Genomic DNA, 21,447 nt, shown 5'->3' with positions numbered 1-21,447 from the left:
CATGTCAAAACTACTATTGAACGATTTGTTTAACCGGTTTACAAAAATTATACATTGGGTTAATTTAATGATGGTTTCTTCATGATTTACAATTAACCACTTGAATTATCATCTAAAGTTATTTACACATGATCATAAGTTAACCACTTAATTGTGTTTACAAAATCAAACTCGGTCATGGGTATGTTGATCGATTATGGTAAAAATCATGATTAAAAGTTGTCAGAAGCTCTAGTGAACAAAACACCCCCTTTGTTTATGTTAAGATGAACTTTAGTTAAAAGTGAACTCTTAGAGCATTCACGTCTTGTTCACCAAATTCTCTGAGAGACTTTTCTAAATTATAGATAGTGGTTATGAGTAGACAGAAAATGTTATTATTTATCTGTAAATATAAAAAAAACATTGTTCGCCCCTATATAATTTTTAATATTTTTAGAAAGTGGTTGTGAGTAGAGGAGAGGAAATGTAATTGTAAAGGTATAAAAAAGTATTATTTGATTGAAAAGAGAGAGGAAAAAAAAGTGAATTTCAATGTGATTATAGAGAAAAAAAAAAGTGAATTTTCCCTATGCACTGTTTCAAGCATTTAAAAAAATTAACTTCGTAATTTATAAAAAAAAATAATTACAACATCACAATATAATATATTGAACTTAGTAATACATCATTCTAATATTTTATTAATTCTCAATAAAATCACATTTGGATTTTGGAGTGTGACGTCGGGCTTGCCACATTTCGATATCAACATGTCATTTCAGACCTTTTATTAGATACATTTTTATATTCATTAAAAATTCCTTTTGTTTCCTTTGAACTTGTAGTTGTGTTTCATGTTTTTACTTTCCCACATAATAGAGGAAGTTCATAGAATATACACAAGTAGCTTCCAAGTTACACAAGAGACAATTCATGAAATAGAAATTTGGTCAGATATATATACTCAACACGAAGACAAAACTATGTATATTTACACCTATGATGTGTAAATTGCCTTGAGATATATAGGAGATTGCTCCATCACAAGCCTTGAACAAACCCTTAACTAATATTAAGTTACGAACTTAGAACTTCTTACATAAAACATCATATGCCATGTATTTGAATTCAAGGGGTAACTCTGTAGAGCATCCAACATTTTAGTAGCAGTGGCGGATCCAGGAATATTTTTCTCTGGGTTCACTTTTTTAGATACTCCAATTTCATATGACTGAACATAAAGAATTTCGGGTCGGTTCGATAGTTCGGATCGGGTAAGGTTCACCACATAATAAAAGTAAGATACAACGATGAAAAGAAAATCGTCATTAGAAATTTAAAAACACATAATATAAAATACGATAGTCTTTACAAATAAAATACAAATTCAAGTTTAAAACATACATCAAAACCTGTTTATTCTCAACTCAAAAACCCAATTTCAGCAGCAATATTAACTTAAATAAAACAAACAGATGTATAAGTGTATAACAAACTGACAAATTCAGGTTTAAACACCCCAATTCAAGTTTAAAAACCCCAATTCAAGTTTAACTACCAAAATTAACTACCAAATTGACAAATTCAGATGTATAACAAACTGAAACTTTCAGCACCAATATTAACTTAAAACAAACAGATGTATAAGTGTATAACAAACTGTAATCATAAATCACTGATGTAATCAAAATTCTAACCTTAATCGCCTGATTCGTATAAGAAAAACAAAGTGTCGGAAGCAATCGGTGGAGGCGGAGCAGCCGAGCAGCGGAGAGGATGGACGTCGCGGCGGCAGACGGCAGCAGTCGGCGGAGAGGGGGAGCTGCTGATGTTGTCCGACTTGTTTCACTCTGTTCGACTGTCCGTTACTTGTTATGTGGCTTGTGCGGCGTATGTTTTGTGATATAACCTTAAATGGGTCATTAAAGAAAAAAAAAGAGAAATAAAAAAAAACGGAACAAAAACGAGTTGATACGGGATTCGAACTCGGGTGAGTTAGGAAGAAAAGCGCGGACATAACCAGTGGAACCAAGGCTTTTTTTGTTTATGGGTTCTCTTTATAATTTACTTATGGGTTCCTTTTCAGTTTCTTATATATATTTACACTAAAAATTAAAAACCGACTGGGTTCCCGGGAACCCGTACTTTCTACATAAGTCCGCCCCATGTGCCTTCATAGTCATTTTTTTCGCGAGTTTGCCTCTATATCTTGCATGAGGTTATTATGAAAATACAAATTCATATGAATTGCTATCTGATGCATACCCAAACTAAATCTATAAATTAACATCTACTTTAGTTATTGTTGATGCAACAAATAATAGACCAAGGATAGTAGCGAGGGTGGTCAGGCAAAAGGGTTAAAGGGTTTAACATTGCCTAACGCAAGTCGTGAGGCCCCCCCACGTTTGCAAGACGTGGAAGGAGGTTCACTGGTTTATTTTTGTTGCTTGCTAAGGATCCTTCTCTGAAGTGTGTTCAGATTCGGATGAAGGAGCAAATAGAATATGTGTGTGTTGGATGTGAAAGGAAGTAACTTGCATGAAGCAAGTACCTGATGTGAATGACCAGAGTTTTAAGGAAACAGGCCTGGTCCGGAATGTCCCAACTCAGTGAATGAAGTGTCAATTATATAGGAGACATCTCCCAAAGAGGCATTCATTTGACTAGTGACCTTGCTTGCAGCGAGGGGCTTGCCCTTTCGGGGGTTGAAGCCTTTTGACCCCTGGATAATAGCGTGTGCTCTGCAGACCTGCGTTGCTTTTGTGGCTGTGGGTTGGTGAAGCAATCCCTGGATGTGACTGGCTACTGTTTCCACGTTGCTTTTCCCCACCTCACAGCTTTTTAACCTTTGAACCATTTAACCTTTCGGACGTTTATGTACTTAAGTCATTTTATTTGGTCTTGGGCTACCCCCGTCATCAGCCCCCCAAGTCAGAGGTTTTTGTGGAATGAGCTCAAAGACGTCTGACTTTTGTACATGTATTTTATTGCCTGAAGGTTTCAAGGGTTCGATGCTTGAAGGCTTGAAAGGTTGTAGGCAGTTAATTTTTGAATTTTAAATAACTGACAATCGATTTGATTGATGTGTGGCAGTTCATAGGGTGGCGATTTTTGCAGTAGTTACTGTTTGCAATTATCACCCCTATTTAGGTTATTTTCTTTTAATATTTACATTTGTTCCTTCATTTTCTACATATTTCCATCAAGTTCCTTCCTGCGATTTCTTTCCTCTTCTCCAAGGTTAGTTTCAGTTTCCTTTGCATTTTCCTTACATTTTTCGTATATTTCGAAAATGGGTGCTCGTAAGAATTTAGCAAAATCCTTTTCCCGATTAACACAAGAAGAGGTACACTTATTTTGTGTGGAATATGGTATTGATAAAAAGTTTAAACCCATTGCTCCTACTTGTGATGTTCCTGTCGATAAACCAACTCCTGGTTCGATTGCTCTTTATTGTCGCCACTTTTGTGACAACCCTCACCAAATCAGGTATCCGTACGAATTAATTAATATTTAATTACTGCTTAATTACTGTGCTTGCTTACAGTTGTGAATAAACTGCTACATGATTACTGATACGTACACATACATGCATCATACTTTATTAGTTGTCACTCTATTATTTACAACAAAACTTTAGTGACAAACTTGATGCACAAAAGCACAGTAGCACAATGAACGGATAACCCATTAAACATGATGATATAGCCAACATCAGACAGATACTGTCTCTAAGGCCAGTATGAGCCGGGAATAGTTTACTACACTAGTTGGAAGTGTAGGGAAGTGAGGATTGTAGAACTGCGTCACTAGGTGATAGTTATAGTGACCGGATGTGCCAAAAATATGTTTTAAACACAAAATCCTGCACTTTACCACAAAATTCAGCATTGTATTTAACTAGTAAAGTGCAAAAACATGGGTAAATAATACTAGACACTTTCCAAAGTGTCGGGAATTCATTGTGTCACTAAAAATAATAATAAAGACACTTTAAAGCTTTGTTTGACACTTTAACGGATCAGTATCCAACCGAACAACCGGACTTCATCCGGAACACAAAAATACTAATAAAAACATTGTTGCACTTTTTCTGGGCTAGTTATGGTCCCTGAGCACTATAACGCCTTACATAATACCCGGTACGCGCTAAACACTAGACATAACATTAAACTCCCACTAATTAACTTATTTACCCCCAAATAATACACTTAACCTCCCTCCCTTGGCTGATTTTCGGTACATATAGTCCCACACCCAAGATAAATTCAAAATCTCTAATATCTCTTACATATTCAACTTGGGATTTTGTGAGACACATGAGTTGATATTATGGACACTTTAGACACTACCTTTTTACACTTAACACCCTAAACTAACCACCTTTCACCAAATAACTTTCACTTAACACCCCCCACCATACGATTCCTTAGTCACCACCACAAGATTGAATGGATCTTCCACTTCCCCATGCAATCTAGTCTTGGGATTACATATGATATTGTATGTACTTAGGTGAGCACATGACCCAATGGATAAAGAAATTTGTATTACAAATAGCCACCACCAATTGCATTAATCAACACAAAACATTTCTTTATCCCTCCCCATTAAAAGCTTCGGCCGAACTCCCCTTGTCACCACCATCTTTTTTTTTATTTTGATACAAGTGTTCCAAGTAATCTACAAGGTGCACAAACGTGTTTTAGAAGGTGTGGAGCACACGGATTGCCAAGGACCTCTCTCGTTTGTCTTTAACCACTCATTTTTCGTCTAGTTTCTTCCCTAGCTTCAAAGCTAGTAGTAAGCCTCTTTGATCATCTTTTATTTTATATTTATTGTGGTTAATAGCTATGTTGTGTTGTAACTACAAGAACATTAAAAGATCATGAACACAACTTGAACATAAAGCTAATATAAAGATGAAATAAGATGAACTCTTGTTAAAATAAAGTTGTTTGATGTTGTTGTTATTTATTTGGCGATTACTAGTCATAGGATGTTTAACATTATGGTTAAACTTGTTAAGATAAGATTAAAAACTTATGTTAACAAGTTAGGAGGTGATAAATGTTTTACATAAAAGAATCACCTCCATGTTTCACATAAACTTGGTAACAAAATGAGTTCTTGAAAAATAAATAAACTATGTGAGTAGATGGTCTTATGGACCCGACATTTACAAATGATTTTTCTAGACAAACCAAGTTAAAAGACGGGTTTTTTGAAAAGTCATGATTTTTACACTATTTTTAGAAGAAATAAGTATATGGTAAACTTGTAAGACATGAAAAAGTTGTAAATAGATATTTTTGTAAAATAAGTTCACAAGTTGTGAACCTCTAAAAAAAAACCCGAGAACGAGAGTTTTACAAAAATAAGCACACTTTGGAGGGTGACTAAACCCACTAAACACACCACTAAATTACTACGCGTTTTTATGAAACACCAAGTTTATGTTGTCATGAAAAATGCATTGTTTTTGGCACTTGACTAGTGTAACATTGTTTAGTAAATTGTTGGTTGATTTGAATGATTTTTGAAAAGAAAATGATACGCTTGTAAGCGTGGACACCTCCAGTTACAGAGGAAGCTCTGGCGAAATTTTTCCAGAAAATAACACTTAGAATATTTTTGGTGACAAGTGTTTATAAAGATATTTTTGACTTGCTTTCTAAACAAACTTCGCCATGATTTTTATTACGAAACTTCCAAGTGTCGGAGGTGGGATTTTCACAAAATAAAACTTGCTAAAATATACATTTCGTATATATTTTTCTTCATAACAACACTTGGGAGATTTTTATGATTATTTTGTGAACTACGTAAATATTATTTTAGGGTAAAAATAATATTACTGAATATCAACGACTCCAAAATAATACGAACGCCTTCACAATAATTATTTAAGTTACACCGGTATTATTATTACCACACGAACTGTAACTGTAACTTACGTATTTTTAGAAAATACTCATAAGTGTGTATTTTGACAAGGAAATTATTTTGGGAAAATTATATGTAATAAAATATAATATTTTTGGGAAAAATATTTATATTTTGGACAAAGAATTAGAATATATTATAAGTGAGACTTAATAATATATTTCGAAGTTATACTAACACACATGTATTAAAACCCCCATCCTTGGGAAGGAATATATTTACCAAATAATTACGAAATGTAATTACGAAATAGTTGTCTAACTATTTCCTAAAGACATTAAACCTCAAACTAAGGCACGACCGTCCGTCTAATAAAAGTTAGTACGTGTAGGTCGTTGCACAGCAGATCGTCTAGGAGATACTTTGTAGAGACGCACTTCGATGAGTTCATGTCCCCTTTTTTCTCTTAACTATTTTCAGTTTTCTAAACTGCGGGGGTGAAATACATGTTACTATGATTACGAGTACTTTTTACATGGTATGGTTAGCGTAAGGAGGGTTACTAATTAGATCATGTGAGTGGGTAGGCGTGAACTGAAGGCCATTAATCCTCAGAGTAGGACCGAGGGACAGTAGCGGTAGATCGATCTGGGTGTAGCGAGCCCATCCCCAGGCCCAACAGAACGGACCTTGGGGTGACTTTGTGCCCAACGCAAAATCCGCTAGGTTTGAGTCTTCCTACTGCACATCACACATATCAATGGCCTTGCAAACCATTGGTGATCTCTTTATTTCCTTATTTGCTACATACCAGGGTTTTTATACTTACAAAGGTTTTACTTACTCACTACACATGAACTCGCTCAACATTTTTTGTTGATTTTTCCAACTTACATGTATTTCAGGGAACTAAGGATTCTGGCACGGTATGCTACGCTGCGTTAGAGTATGGGATCATCCACGTTTAGGGATTGCGACTTTTACCTGGACGAGTCGCAAGTCTTAAACGGCGTTTATTTTAAGTTTGTGGTTGTGTCTTTCAAACAATGTTTTTATTTGGTAGTGTTGTATTTCCGTTGCATGTGTCAACGCATTAAGACAATGTTGTGTTACTTTTCATTTTAAAACTTAAATCAATGGATGATTCTGCATGGTTTTACTTTCATATAGATTTGTTATGATTAAGCTATGGTATTAAGAAGTCACACCAAGTAAACCCACGCTTCCGCAATGCCAGGGTGTGACAACTTTGAGTTTTCGAATCTTCGCTATCCCTTTTCTCTTTTTGTTTTGAATCTATTAGAGTATTATCGGATTTCCTTTGGGCAAGTTCATCCGAAGGGCATGGCTAGGGTTTTACATTTTGAGGTTTTGTGCCGTGCCCTCGGATATGATCCTTCATTGTTGCTTTTTCGCCGGTTTTTTCGTTTGGCCAAAAATGGCGATTGGTTCACTTTTGAAACATCCAAGGTTGATTCTTGCCTTATTTCGTCTATGGTTACAACACTTGGGACTTAGAAGGATCGTTTTTTCTGGGTTTCCGATACTATTGTTCCATTCAAGATGGTGTGGAGGCACCCAGATGCCGTTCTCAATGATCCGGAGCCCTCTGAATCTGAGTTGAATGATGTTTTTCTCAAAGCCATCCGGGAGTGCCCTTCGAGGGTTCGTCCCTTTCCTGAACATTTACTAGTTCTTTTAGGGGTTAGTAAAATCTGGGGAAATGACGATCGGGATCCGGTTCTAATGAGAGGTGGCATGGGTATGCATTTTCCTTTTTTGCCCTCTTTGCTTTTTCTTAACTTATGCCTTATGTTTTTGTTTTGTTATTTGCAGTCATGTCTGCTCTGGATTTCATTAAGAGTGATGACACCTCTGATGTTGTGTTTGGGGATGTTCCATCTGTTCCTGGTGAAAATGTTGTAGTTAGAACTGCTGAGCAAAGGTTCGAGGGTTCCGGTTATATTAGTACTTCCAATGTCAAAGCGTTTTCTAAGCCTATTGCTCCCAAGTCCTCAACCCGTCGATCTACCCGCCGTTTGTTGAAGGCTGCTCCTCAATCCACTTCTACTGAACCAGTGGATTTGAGTGATGATATTGAAGCTTCTGAAGATCAAGTTGTTGAGGCAGGTGTTGAAAAGGAGAAGGGATTGGTTGTTCATGGTAAGAAGGCTTCGAGCAAAAAGGTTGTTGTGACCCCTGTTCAGGGTTCTTCAAGCAGGGATGTTGAAGGGTTGGATCCCGAAGAGGTTTATGTGCCTGGTTGGTCGGTGAAAAATGATGACAACTTTAAGGATGCTGCTGTTTGTGAAGATGCTCTGAGTCATCTTGCTCCTCCTTCGGTTCACAATACCATTGCTGGGATGGATGATGACTTAATGTTATCCCATATGATATTGAGCACCTGTAACCTTGCTTCTATGCTTCCTCAAGGGATTGCTCGTTTTCGTAAGAGGATGCAGGAATATGAAGAATTTTCTAAGAAGAAGGATAAAATGAAATCCTCCATGGCTGCGATGAAAAAGGAGATAGCTGGTTTTGCTGAGAAGGAAGAGGCGTAGAACAAAAAGGTTAGTGAGCTTACTAGGGTGCATGAGATTGAGATGAGTAACTTGAAGAAAAGCTTTGAGGCTGATCGATTGAAGCTTAAAGCTGATAGGGAAGCCTTATTTGTTCAGCACCGGGTTTTTGATGAGGAAAAGGAGGGGTTGAAGGCTTCGGTTGCTCGTTCCACCTTTGATAATCAGTGGTTAATTGAGCAGGGTTTTCATCAGGTTGTTACTTACCTTCTTCATTCCAAGGAGTTTAACTCTGCCCTTGGTGAAGTTTATACTAAGTTGCTCAACCTGGGGAAACACAAGGCCTCATCGCTGGTTATAAGCTTCATGAACCCGGCCAACCTTTGGAGAAGTCTCCTTTGTTTTGTCCCGAGGCTTCCGATGTTTTCAAAGGCTCCGTTGAGCAGATGGAGAAGCTGACCTACCCTTACATTCATCAAGTTTCTGCTTGTTTTGGTAAGCCTCTTGCTGTGTTGCAGGACTTGAAGCCGGAAGGCCTTAATGAAAAGGTCTGTGCTGAAATCTTGGGTTCCCTTTCAAGGAAAAGGTCCTACTCGGGTGATAGTGATGACACTTTTTCAGCAGAACAAGGTGTTCCAAAGGATGCAAGCTTGGAGGCTTCAGCGGTAGGTGGTGATGTGGATGCAAAGACTAAGAAGTCTAAAAAAGCAAAGAAGGTGAAGGGTGAAGGTTCCGGGGTTTCTAAGTCCTCTGCTGATGTTTGATCCGTAGCTTTCTTAGCATCCAAAAACAATTCGTGGTTTGTAATGTTAACTTGAACAATATTAGGTTTCCAGGAACCCTTAAGGTTCCTGTTGGTTATGTTTTAGGCCTGTATGGCCGTTTGAACAATAGCTAAACTTGCAAGTCACTAGGACTTGCCTTAACTCTTATTTGAAAGTCTTTCAAGGCTTTCTTTGATATGGTATGATGTTTAACTATTTTCTTTGTGTTATGTTTTTATACTTATGTTTGTTTTGTTAAGGCAGTTTGGTTGGCTTTAACCCTTCAAGCCTTTTGGCTACCCATAGGTAGGTTGAAGCCTTCGGGGTTTCGAGTTGGCTCTTTATGACTTGATTTGCTTTGTATTTTTTGTAATAATTTTTTTTTTCTTTTTGCTTATATCCTTCCTTTGATAATTTTCGTCTTCTTGTAACTTTGTCTTTGTCGACTTTGTGTTGCCTTTATGTTTTTTACACCTTAAAGAGTTCAGTTCTGCAGACACTTAGCCTTGGTGTTTTTAACAGGAAGACATAGCACCTATCCTTTTTATCATTTCTTTGTTATTTATTTGACTTCGTAAGCCTGTTTGTTGGTTGTATTTCTAAGGCTTAAGGAACATTTGGTGTAGGTTGTTCAGACCTGTCTATGAGACAATTTTGCTTTGACTTAATAAGTCTCATGGAGTTGTATTGATTTAGGAACTCACCCCTTATATAGGTTCGTTCAACCCTTGAACCTATTGAGCGTTGTGGCCTGGGAGCTCATCCCCTTACATGGCCCTTGCCATGGAGTTTTTGCTAGGTTCTCAACCTGATCTTAGGATAGAAAGACAAGTTTGATAAAAACAACTTCATTCATTCAAGCAATACTTGCTCTTTACAAAAGGTATTCATAGTGTTGTTCGAAATACATTTTGATACAAACCAAACTTTCCTGTCTAAACATGGAACCTTCTTAGGGTTTTGCCATTCCAATGCCTTGGAAGCTTTTTGCCTTCTGAATCTGCTAGCTTGTAGGATCCCCCCTTGTGAGCTTCGAGGATGGTATATGGACCCTCCCATTTTGGGCCAAGCTTTCCTTGATTTTCTTTTTTGCTAGCTTCATTGTTTCTGAGGACCAGGTCCCCTGGCTTGAAACGTTTGTTCTTGACTTTCTTGTTGTAGTAGGCTTCCATTCGTTGTTTGTATTTGGCTTCTTGAATTGCGGCTTGATCTCGTGCTTCCTCTAGGAGTTGTAAATTCAACATGGTCTCTTTTTGGTTTGTTTCGGGATCCATGTTGACAATTCGTTGGGTTACAACTCCTATTTCAGCGGGGATTACAGCCTCGGATCCAAATACCAAGCTATAAGGTGTTTTCTTGTGGCTTATTTTTTCGGTTGTCCTAATTGCCCATAGAACACTAGGCAATTCTTCAAGCCAGTTGCTTTCATATCTTCCCAATCTTGTCTTGATACCTTCCACTATGCTTCGATTTGCCCTTTCAACCTGGCCATTTGATTGCGGGTAAGCCACTGAGCTGAAAACCTGGTTGATTTTGTACTCTTTGCACCAAACACTGAAAGGCTTCTCAGCAAATTGCTTCCCATTGTCGGTGACAATTACTCCCGGCAATCCATAACGGCAAATAATGCTTTCCCAAACAAAGTCGATGACCTGTTTGCCTGTGATCTTTGCGAGTGGTTTAACCTCGGGCCACTTGGTGAAATAATCTATTGCCACCAGCAAGAATTTTACTCCTCCTTTGCTTGGGGGGAATGGTCCAACAATGTCCATTCCCCATTTATGGAATGGCCATGCCGAGGTTATTGGGAAAAGGTCATGCTTGGGATTTTTTGGGATTGGTGCATGAATCTGGCAAGCATCACATTTCTTCAATTGTTCAGTGGTATCACGATGCATTGAGAGCCAGAAATATCCAAGGTTCATGAGTTTTGCAACCACCGACCTAGCTCCAAAATGAGCTCCGCATATGCCTTTGTGAATCTCTTTAATCAAATACTTACTTTGCTCAGGACCAACACATCTTAGCAAGGGAGCAAGGTAACCCTTTTTGTAAAGGGTTTCTCCTTGTAGTACATATTGCCTTGCCTTGATTTTAACCCTTTCAGCTTCTACTTGATCATTGGGTAGTTCACCATTTTTAAGGAACCTTTTGATGGGAGTTATCCAGTTTGGATCTTCTTCGGTGACTACGTCTTGAACTTCCAATTCATCAATCGATGGAGCCTTCAGCACTTCTACCAACACCTTCTTGGTGAGGTGGGCAAAAGTGAGAGATGCTAGCATACTTAAGGCATCAGCCTTTTTGTTTTGGGATCTGTGAATTTGTTTGATGTGGCATGCTTGGAAGGTATTCATCAACTCCTTGGATTTTTCCTTGTATCTTCTCATGTTGGGTTCTTTGGCAACATAGCTATCGTTTACTTGGCTTGAGACCAGTAATGAATCTGTGAACACTTCAAGCTTTTGGACCTTCATCTCTTTGGCCAGCCTTAAACCAACGATCAGTGCCTCGTATTCAGCCTCGTTATTGGTGGTCTGAAAATCAAAACTGAGAGCATATGTAAATTCCAACCCTTCTAGGTTGATCAAAATTAGCCCAGCCCCTGACCCTTCAACACTTGAAGCTCCGTCGGTAAAAAGCTTCCAGGCTTCAGGGTTGGAAGGTTCAGTGGTGGTAGTGTTCACTTCAGTGATTATTTGGTTCGGGACTTCCACGATGAAGTCAGCCAAGACTTGGGCTTTGATAGCTTTTCGTGGGACGTAGGTGATGTTGTGTTCACCTAGTTCCACTGCCCATTTTGCCAACCTTCCCGAATTCTCTGGTTTTTTCAAGCACATTCTTAATAGGTTGGTCAGTGACCACTTGTATAGGATGTGCTTGGAAATACCTTCTAAGCCTTCTAGCTGTTTGAACTAGGGCTAGGGCAAGCTTTTCAAGGGGAGGATATTTGGTCTCAGCCAATTTTAAAGTTTTGCTGAAGAAATAAACGGGTACCTGAGCTGTGTCCCGTTCGATGGTGAGGACTGCACGTATGGCCTCTTCAGCAATTGATAGATAGACTGAAATTAATTCCCCCGTTTCAGGAGCTGCAATGTCTGGCAAGGAAGCAAGATGTTGTTTCATCTGGTTGAAGGCTTCTTCAGCCTCATCAGTCCACTTGAAATCCTTCTTATCAGAATAATTTTTGAGTATTTTGTAGAAGGGTAGAGACCTTTCAGCCAACTTGGAGATTAAACGCTTCAAGGCTGCAAGCTTCCCGTTTAAGCTTTCCACTTCCTTTTTGGTTTTTGGTGGTTTGGTTTCGAGGAAAGCTTTTACTTTGTTTGGGTTAGCCATGATGCTTTGCTTCCCAACAATGTGACCCAGGAATTTTCCTTCTTCAAATCCAAATGAGCATTTTTCAGGGTTAAGCTTCATGTTAACCTTTCTGAGATTCTTGAAAGTTTCTTGAATGTCGTCAAGCATTTGATACTCCGTATTGCTTTTGATCACCAAGTCATCAACGTATGCCTCCATGTTTTTACCAATTTGGCTTGCAAAGGCTTTGTCTACTAGACGTTGGTAGGTTGCTCCTGCGTTCTTGAGTCCAAAAGGCATCTTCTTGTAGCAAAAGATTCCTTTATCAGTGTGGAACGCTGTCTTCTCTTCGTCTTCTTCTTTCATGAGTATTTGGTGATACCCTTTGTAAGCATCAAGAAAGCATTTGAAAGGGTAACCGGTGAGCAAGTCAACCTTGAGATCGATTTCCGGTAGTGGATAGCAGTCCTTAGGACAAGCCTTGTTGAGATCCTTGAAGTCTATGCACATCCTCCAAGAGTTGTCTAGTTTTTTTTTACCATAACCGGGTTTGCAACCCATGATTGGTACTTGACTTCCCGGAGGATGTCGGCTGATACGAGCTTCTCGACCTCTTGGCAAGCAGCCAGGCTTCTCTCGGGTGTTAAGCTTCTTTTCTTTTGGACCACGGGCTTAACATCGGGTGGTATTCTTAACTCATGTTCAGCAATGTTTCGGGGGATCCCTGTCATATCCTCTGGACACCAAGCGAAGACGTCGCTGTAATGTGTTAACAACTTCTCAAGATAAGAAAGTGTTTCCTGTGAAAGGCTTGGATTGACCCTTATTCTCTGTTCAGGGTACTTAGGATTTATGATTAGCCTTTGCTTGTCTTCTTCACTTCTGGAACTTTCACCTTCAACCAGGTAGGCTTCTTCAGAGGGTCGAAGGGTTGCTATCCCCCTCTCGGTTGGAAATTTGACTGTGCCATGTCCCACAGACATGGCCATGTAGAATGCACACTGTCCTGGTCTTCCTATGATCACATCATAGTTTGAAGGTATGTTGATAACCACAAAGGTGAGTGGTTGGATTCTTTCCTTCTGACCTTCGCTGAAACGAACATCAAGTGTCAGTTGCCCTAAAGGCTTGAGGGGGATATCGGCAATACCTTTTATGGAGGTTCCAGAGGGTTGAATCCTTGAACGTTCTTCATTGCTCAAACGGTTGAAGAATTTCTCGAACATGATTTCAGTGGCCGCCCCAGTGTCTATGTATGTCCTATATGTTTTCAACGTTCCCACAGTAGCTTCTACCACAAGAGGGCTTGAAAGAGGATCTTTTTCTGTTGGGGGAAAGCAAACACATTGAAGCTCCCAAGCTTCCAACCGTTGTCTTTTGTGAGGAACCCTTTCATCAAAGTCCACCATATTGACTTCCTTACCCTTTCCTTCAGCCATTTTGTCCCGAACCCCTTTTACCAAATGAGCGAGTTCTTCGGACTTAACAGCCTCTTCAATTCTTTTCTTGAGCTGGAAGCAATCATTGGTGTGGTGACCCTTTTCTTCATGGAACTCACAATATTGTGTGGAGTTCTCGTTTTTCCTGCTTTTGGGGAGAGGCCTAGGAGACCTAAAGTTCTGCTTGACTTCTTCCGTGGCAAGGATTTCTTGAGGAGTCTTTGTGAGGGGTGTGAAACTCATGCCTCTCTCCCTGGTTGGAGGGTTTCGACCTTCAGACCTTCGATGGTTTGAACCCTTCTGTCGTCTGTCGTAGGAGTTATAGTTCCCTCTTTTTCTGGCTGGGCTGTCGCTTCGCCAACTAGACCCTCTTTTCCTTTGCTCTTTGATATCAACTACCTCCTCTCCCCGGATATGGGCTTCTGCCCTTTCGAGAGCTTCTTCCAAGGTCTTGGGCAGGGATTTGTTGAAATCTCTTGTGAGATATTTCGAGGTGATAGCGTTCATGAAACCGGCTACCCTCATTTTCTCATCTGCCCCTACATATGTCAGACCTTCCTTCTTGTATCGTTCAATAAACTCGCGAAGACTTTCATTGTCACGTTGTTTTATTTGAAATATCACTATTGCATATTTGACATATCGCCTTTGCTGGGAGAAGTTGGCCAGAAAACCCTTGCTAAGATCATCGAAGCTTCGAATGCTTCGAGCAGGTAAATCATTGAACCAGATTCTGGCTGATCCGACAAGAGTTTGCATGAACATTAGACAACATTCAGCATTTGACCACTTCTCAATCCTTGCTGCACCGGTGAAGATTTGAAGATGGTCCTCTGGGTCCTCAGACCCATCGTACGTTCTGATGTGGGACGGCATCTTGATCTTCGTTTGAAAATCATAATCGGCTATTTGCTGTGAAAAGCATGAAAGGTTACTTGGCTTATAAGGTTTAGCCAAATCTTCTTCAACCCCTACTCCAGTGTTATTGCCATTGCCGTTGTTTCCTTGAGTGGCCAGTACTTGATTGATAAAGTGCTGCCACGGGAAGTTGGCCATCATCTGGGTCATCATCTGGGGCATGGGGTTGAAGCCTTGAAGGCTTCCGGGTGCAACTGAATAGTTAACTCCAAAGGGGGTACTCATAGCAGCGCTTCGTGCCATGGGGAGCACGGATAGGGCTTGCTCCCATGAAGTTGTTGTAGAAGCTGGAAGGCTTGTCACTGGGGATTGTAGGAGCTGATCTAGGGTCAGCTCATGGCCCAGAGGAGCACCACTCATAACTGGTTGAGATGAAAAGAGAGGATGTATCGTAGGGTTTGCCATTGTAGATAGATATGGAACAGGGTTTGGAGGATTACTGGGGCCAGCCTCATTCCTGGTTGTAATAGGTGGAATGGGAGGTCCGGGAGACAGCGTTGGTTCAGGCTCATCATAGTCTAGACGAATCCTAACTCCCTTATCCCTTTCTTTGTTCACATACTGGTTGAGGAGAGACCTCAACTCAAGGAAATTGTTGGCAACACCCTCGGGGGTAAGTTCGATACGCGTTGGAGTGTCAGGGACGCCAACATTAGGGGAAGGAACTCCGGATCTGGAAGGAGTCGGAGTGTTAATGGTAAGAAACTCAGGTGTGCTCCCCGGAGTTGAGAAAGAGGTTGGTATAGCCACATGAGCTTGGCTACTACCCGGGGTTGAAGTGTTTGGAACCTGATTTACTTCACCTAGGGATCCACTTTCAGACATGGTGATTTCAAGAGAAAAGAGCTACACTACTAGGTCTTTTGAGGAGAAATAGCGGCGTAGCCCCACGGTGGGTGCCAACTTGTTGATGCAACAAATAATAGACCAAGGATAGTAGCGAGGGTGGTCAAGCAAAAGGGTTAAAGGGTTTAACCTTGCCTAACGCAGGTCGTGGGGTCCCCCCACGTTTGCAAGACATGGAAGGAGGTTCACTAGTTTATTTTTGTTGCTTGCTAAGGATCCTTCTCTGAAGTGTGTTCAGATTCGGATGAAGGAGCAAATAGAATATGTGTGTGTTCGATATGAAAGGAAGTAACTTGCATGAAGCAAGTACCTGATGTGGATGACCAGAGTTTTAAGGAAACATGCCTGGTCCGGAATGTCCCAACTCAGTGAATGAAGTGTCAATTATATAGGAGACATCTCCCAAAGAGGCATTCATTTGACTAGTGACCTTGCTTGCAGCGAGGGGCTTGCCCTTTCGGGGGTTGAAGCCTTTTGACCCCTGGATAATAGCGTGTGCTCTGCAGACCTGCGTTGCTTTTGCGGCTGTGGGTTGGTGAAGCAATCCCTGGATGTGACTGGCTACTGTTTCCACGTTGCTTTTCCCCACCTCACAGCTTTTTAACCTTTGAACCATTTAACATTTCGGACATTTATGTACTTAAGTCATTTTATTTGGTCTTGGGCTACCCCGTCATCAGTTGTTAAATCATGTTGTGTATACAACATGAGGTTAAAACTATAACTTTGAAGGTGCATTAACTAGCAAATACAACATGAGGTTAAAACTATAACTTTAAAGGTGCTGCTGCCATGGTAGATGTAATTCTCCAAACCCAAATATAAGATTTTGTCAAATGCTTGTTATCAATACTTCTATTGATGGAAATAAACATATTACAAATATATTTGTGAGGGTAACAAATCAAGTTCAATCCTTTAATCCCAAAAAAGAATGTGAAGAACCAATTATCTCAAGTTCAATACTTCAATTCTAATTTTAAACAGGCCGGCACAAATCTAATTTAATACAACCTTATAACATGTTAGATATGCTAACTCAACTATAACTTATTTAAATAGGTATGACAGAAAAACTCAAATATAATACCTGGTTATTACTATATATATATATTTTCTCTTTTTAAATTCATATAATTGTAGCATCCTGACGAGTGACGACAAACTTTGATGGGAGAGTCGACACAAATTAGTGTATTCCACAAGTTTGGTGAAAGTAATGTGTCTCTTTTAGTTTAATTATTCTACTTGCTTTGATGTTAGCTTTCTAACTTACATGTTTTGTAATAATTGATCTATGGAGTAAGATAAAATACAAACCACATTTAGCATATAAATTGTAAGAACTATTTAAAAAGTGTCACGTGTCATTCAACTAATTATAGATAAATGATAAAATAACATCCTAAATAATATCAATTATATTGAATTCCCTATAAATATGCTAACAAGCAATTAATCCTTTATTGGGATACTAGATTATGGTCCCGTGTATTACACGATTTTATATAACAGAATGTGTTTAGAATTATATTATAACTTACAATATTTAAAAATTTACATGACATACAACAATAAAAAAATGAAATTACAATTACAATGTACAAATCTTTAAACACTTCTTTATACATGACATTTGTTTTTTTTTTAATTTAACCATCTTTATTTACATTATAGACAATGATCTATGGTAAGTGGTAACTATATGTATTTTTAAAATTATTTTGAAAATATTAGAGTTAACAAACATAGCGGTTTTATATTTGACGTGAAAGTTTAAAAACTCAAATTAAAAAAATAAAATCTAAATTAGCGGGACTTTAATAGTGAGATTAAAATAGAAAATGTCCCGTTATAATAATTGTAATCGTTTATTAGAAGTATGATACTGTTTAAAAAAGGAACAACAATTATCATTATATAATATTGTTTAAATAAAAAAAATAACAATCTATCTACTATAATAAAAGAAACCAAGTTTTGGACACGTGTCATTCATTGAAGGTATCCTCAAATTTATATTTATCTTATATTAACTAAATAAAAAATAAATTAATATTAAATCTTATCATACTTTAATAAAATATTATCCTCAAATCTAAATTGTTAATTTAATATATTTTTAAAACAAATAATTCTCTTTCCTACTTATCTTATATTAAATATATATATATATATATATAATAAACTAATATTAAATGTTATCCTAATTTATTAGAAATATACTTTTTTATTATTTGGTATACAAAATTATATTTATTCAACTCGTGTAAAATGCGGGGTTTTGAAAAATATAACTTTTTTTTATTATTTACTATACAAAGTTACATTTATATAACCCGTGTAATACACGAAGTTTTTAAAGATATAACTTTTTATCATTTGCTATGTAAAATTAGATTTATTCAACACTTGTAATACACAGGGTTTTAAGGATATAATTCTTTTATTATTTGTTAGATTTTTCAGCCCGACTATACACGGATTTTTTTAAAGATACTACGTTTTTACTATTTAATATACAAAATTACATTTATTTAATATGTGTAATACACATGGTTTTTAAAGATATAACTCTTTTTTCAGATCTATTGAACACGTGTAACCAATACGGGGTTTTTAAGGATGTAATTTTTTTATTATTTGGTAGATTTATTCAACCCGATTATACATGGGTTTTTTTAAAGATGTTTTTAGCATTTAGTATACAAAATTACATTTATTTAATCTGTGTAATACACATGGTCTTTAAAGATATAACTTTTTTTTTATTATTTGATATATAAAATTATATTTATTTAACCCGTACAATATACGGGGTTCATAAAAATATAACATTTTATTATTTAATATATAAAATTATATTTATTCAACCCGTGTAATATACGGGGTTCTAACCTAGTTATTATATACTTAATAATTTAATTGAATAACGTAAATAATACAGACTTTGATATTTATTTAATCTAAGTGATCAAATAAAGTGACATTAAAATTTATATATATATACCAAGGTCAAAACTTTTAAAAGATTTTTTAAATACAATTCATTTTCTAATCAGAAGAAATTAGAAACTTATAGTTATCTTCAAGAAAAGTATAACATTTTCCCTAATGTTAGTTTGGATAAACAGAATAAAAGATAAACTTTTAAGAATTGAGTATGTTTATATAAATTATTTTTTAAAAATTATAGTTTGAAGGAGATAATGCAACATGGCATTCTTTGTAGTCTTTTATTATAATAGAATAAAATATTATCCTCAAATCTAAATAGTTAATTTAATATATTTTTAAAACAAATACTTCTATTTCCAACTTATCTTATGTTAAATAAATATATATATATATATATATATATATATATATATATATATATATATATATAGGGAAAGGTTAACATACAAAAAGCTTTATTGTACTTCATGTACGCGACGCGCGTAACCATCGGATCAGGGCAAAAATCACGCATGGATCAGTTAATCACGCATGGGAGCCAGTTAATCACGCATGGGAGCAGTTAATCACGCATGGGATCAATTTTTTGGAGATAATCACGCATGGAACAATAATTACGGACGTTCTATTTTGGTCGCGTACGTTAATGTACGTTAAGCCCTGAAGTACGGACGTTCTATTTTGATCAAAAAATGTGATAATCACGCATGGGACAATAATTACGGACGTTCTATTTTGGTCGCGTACGTTAATGTACGTTAAGCCCTGAAGTACATTATACTTTCTATATATATATATATATATATATATAATAAACTAATATTAAATGTTATCCTAATTTATTAGAAATATACTTTTTTATTATTTGGTATATAAAATTATATTTATTCAACTCGTGTAAAATGCGGGGTTTTGAAAAATATAACTTTTTTTATTATTTACTATACAAAGTTACATTTATATAACCCGTGTAATACACGAAGTTTTTAAAGATATAACTTTTTATCATTTGCTATGTAAAATTAGATTTATTCAACACTTGTAATACACAGGGTTTTAAGGATATAATTGTTTTATTATTTGTTAGATTTTTCAGCCCGACTATACACGGATTTTCTAAAGATACTACGTTTTTAGTATTTAATATACAAAATTACATTTATTTAATATGTGTAATACACATGGTTTTTAAAGATATAACTCTTTTTCAGATCTATTCAACACGTGTAACAAATACGGGGTTTTTAAGGATGTAATTTTTTATTATTTGTTAGATTTATTCAACCCGATTATACATGGGTTTTTTTAAAGACGTTTTTAGCATTTAGTATACAAAATTACATTTATTTAATCTGTGTAATACACATGGTCTTTAAAGATATAACTTTTTTTTATTATTTGATATATAAAATTATATTTATTTAACCCGTACAATATACGGGGTTCATAAAAAATATAACATTTTATTATTTAATATATAAAATTATATTTATTCAACCCGTGTAATATACGGGGTTCTAACCTAGTTATTATTATATACTTAATAATTTAATTGAATAACGTAAATAATACAAAATTTGATATTTATTTAATCTAAGTGATCAAATAAAGTGACATTAAAATTTATATATATACCAAGGTCAAAACTTTTAAAAGATTTTTTAAATACAATTCATTTTCTAATCAACACGTGAAGAAATTAGAAATCTTATAGTTATCTTCAAGAAAAGTATAACATTTTCCCTAATGTTAGTTTGGATAAACAGAATAAAAGATAAACTTTTAAGAATTGAGTATGTTTTTCTAAAATTATTTTTTAAAAGTTATAGTTTGAAGGAGAGAATGCCACATGGCATTCTTTGTAGTCTTTTATTATAATAGAGATTCCTTTTGTTTTCAATGTGCTGATTAAGAAAAGTGTTGATATCATTCAAATATGTGCTAAAATCAATTATCTTGATTACTTTTCATGTGTTAATATAATTCAAATGTGCTACTTTTATGTATGTATTGTTTTGGTATATGCTAATTTAACTTTTTTTAAGTGTTAGGATTTGTTCTTACGGTTTGTAGGATAAATATGGTTTGTACCGGAACCAACCCCTAAAAACTCTTAAACCTTTTAAACAGGAAAAAGAATTGATATTTTGTGGGAAACTAGTATTTGAGATCGCGCTTCGACGTAGGGTTGTGAGAGGATGCTAGTAAGGATGTATTTGTTATTTGGTATATCGATAGTAAAAATAAGCAATCAACATGATTATGTAAAAATGTTTAGAGTTAAAAGTAATTAGCTTTAAACTTAATAGGTTGAATAAAAAAGAGAATTAAATTTGTTACATGGTGTATTGAAGGGTTAATATAGACTATGGCAGTGGCGGATCTAGAAAACTTTCATAGGGTTAACGTCTTAAAAGAAAGGGGTAACGAAATCGAAAAATTGTTAAAAAAGGTCAAATTTTTCCAAAATTTACACTACCGCCGGATCGCCAAGGGGTAGCGGAGGCTACCCCTTCTTATATGGTACATCCGCCCCTGGACTATGCAGACTTTAATCTAAACGTCATTGCGGCGGGAACGGTGTGAGAATTCGGTCGATATCGCACACAATGACAAAGGATAAAGAAAACAAAAAAAAAAAAAATCTTAACATTAATCAAAATAATATCTACATGTGTTAGGTTCATGTAGCTACGACTCGACTTTGAACATCGAAACGTAACGACACAAAATACATCATAATTTAAACAAATTATGAGCGTACACTGGGAATTAGAGCTGTAGACAATTGAAAATGTTATTAGGTAAAATAATAATTAAAGATATGTATTC

The sequence above is a fragment of the Helianthus annuus genome, chromosome 5 (genome assembly GCF_002127325.2).
Source record: "Helianthus annuus cultivar XRQ/B chromosome 5, HanXRQr2.0-SUNRISE, whole genome shotgun sequence".
NCBI lineage: Eukaryota > Viridiplantae > Streptophyta > Magnoliopsida > Asterales > Asteraceae > Helianthus > Helianthus annuus.
Note: the sequence above shows the minus strand (reverse complement) of the source record.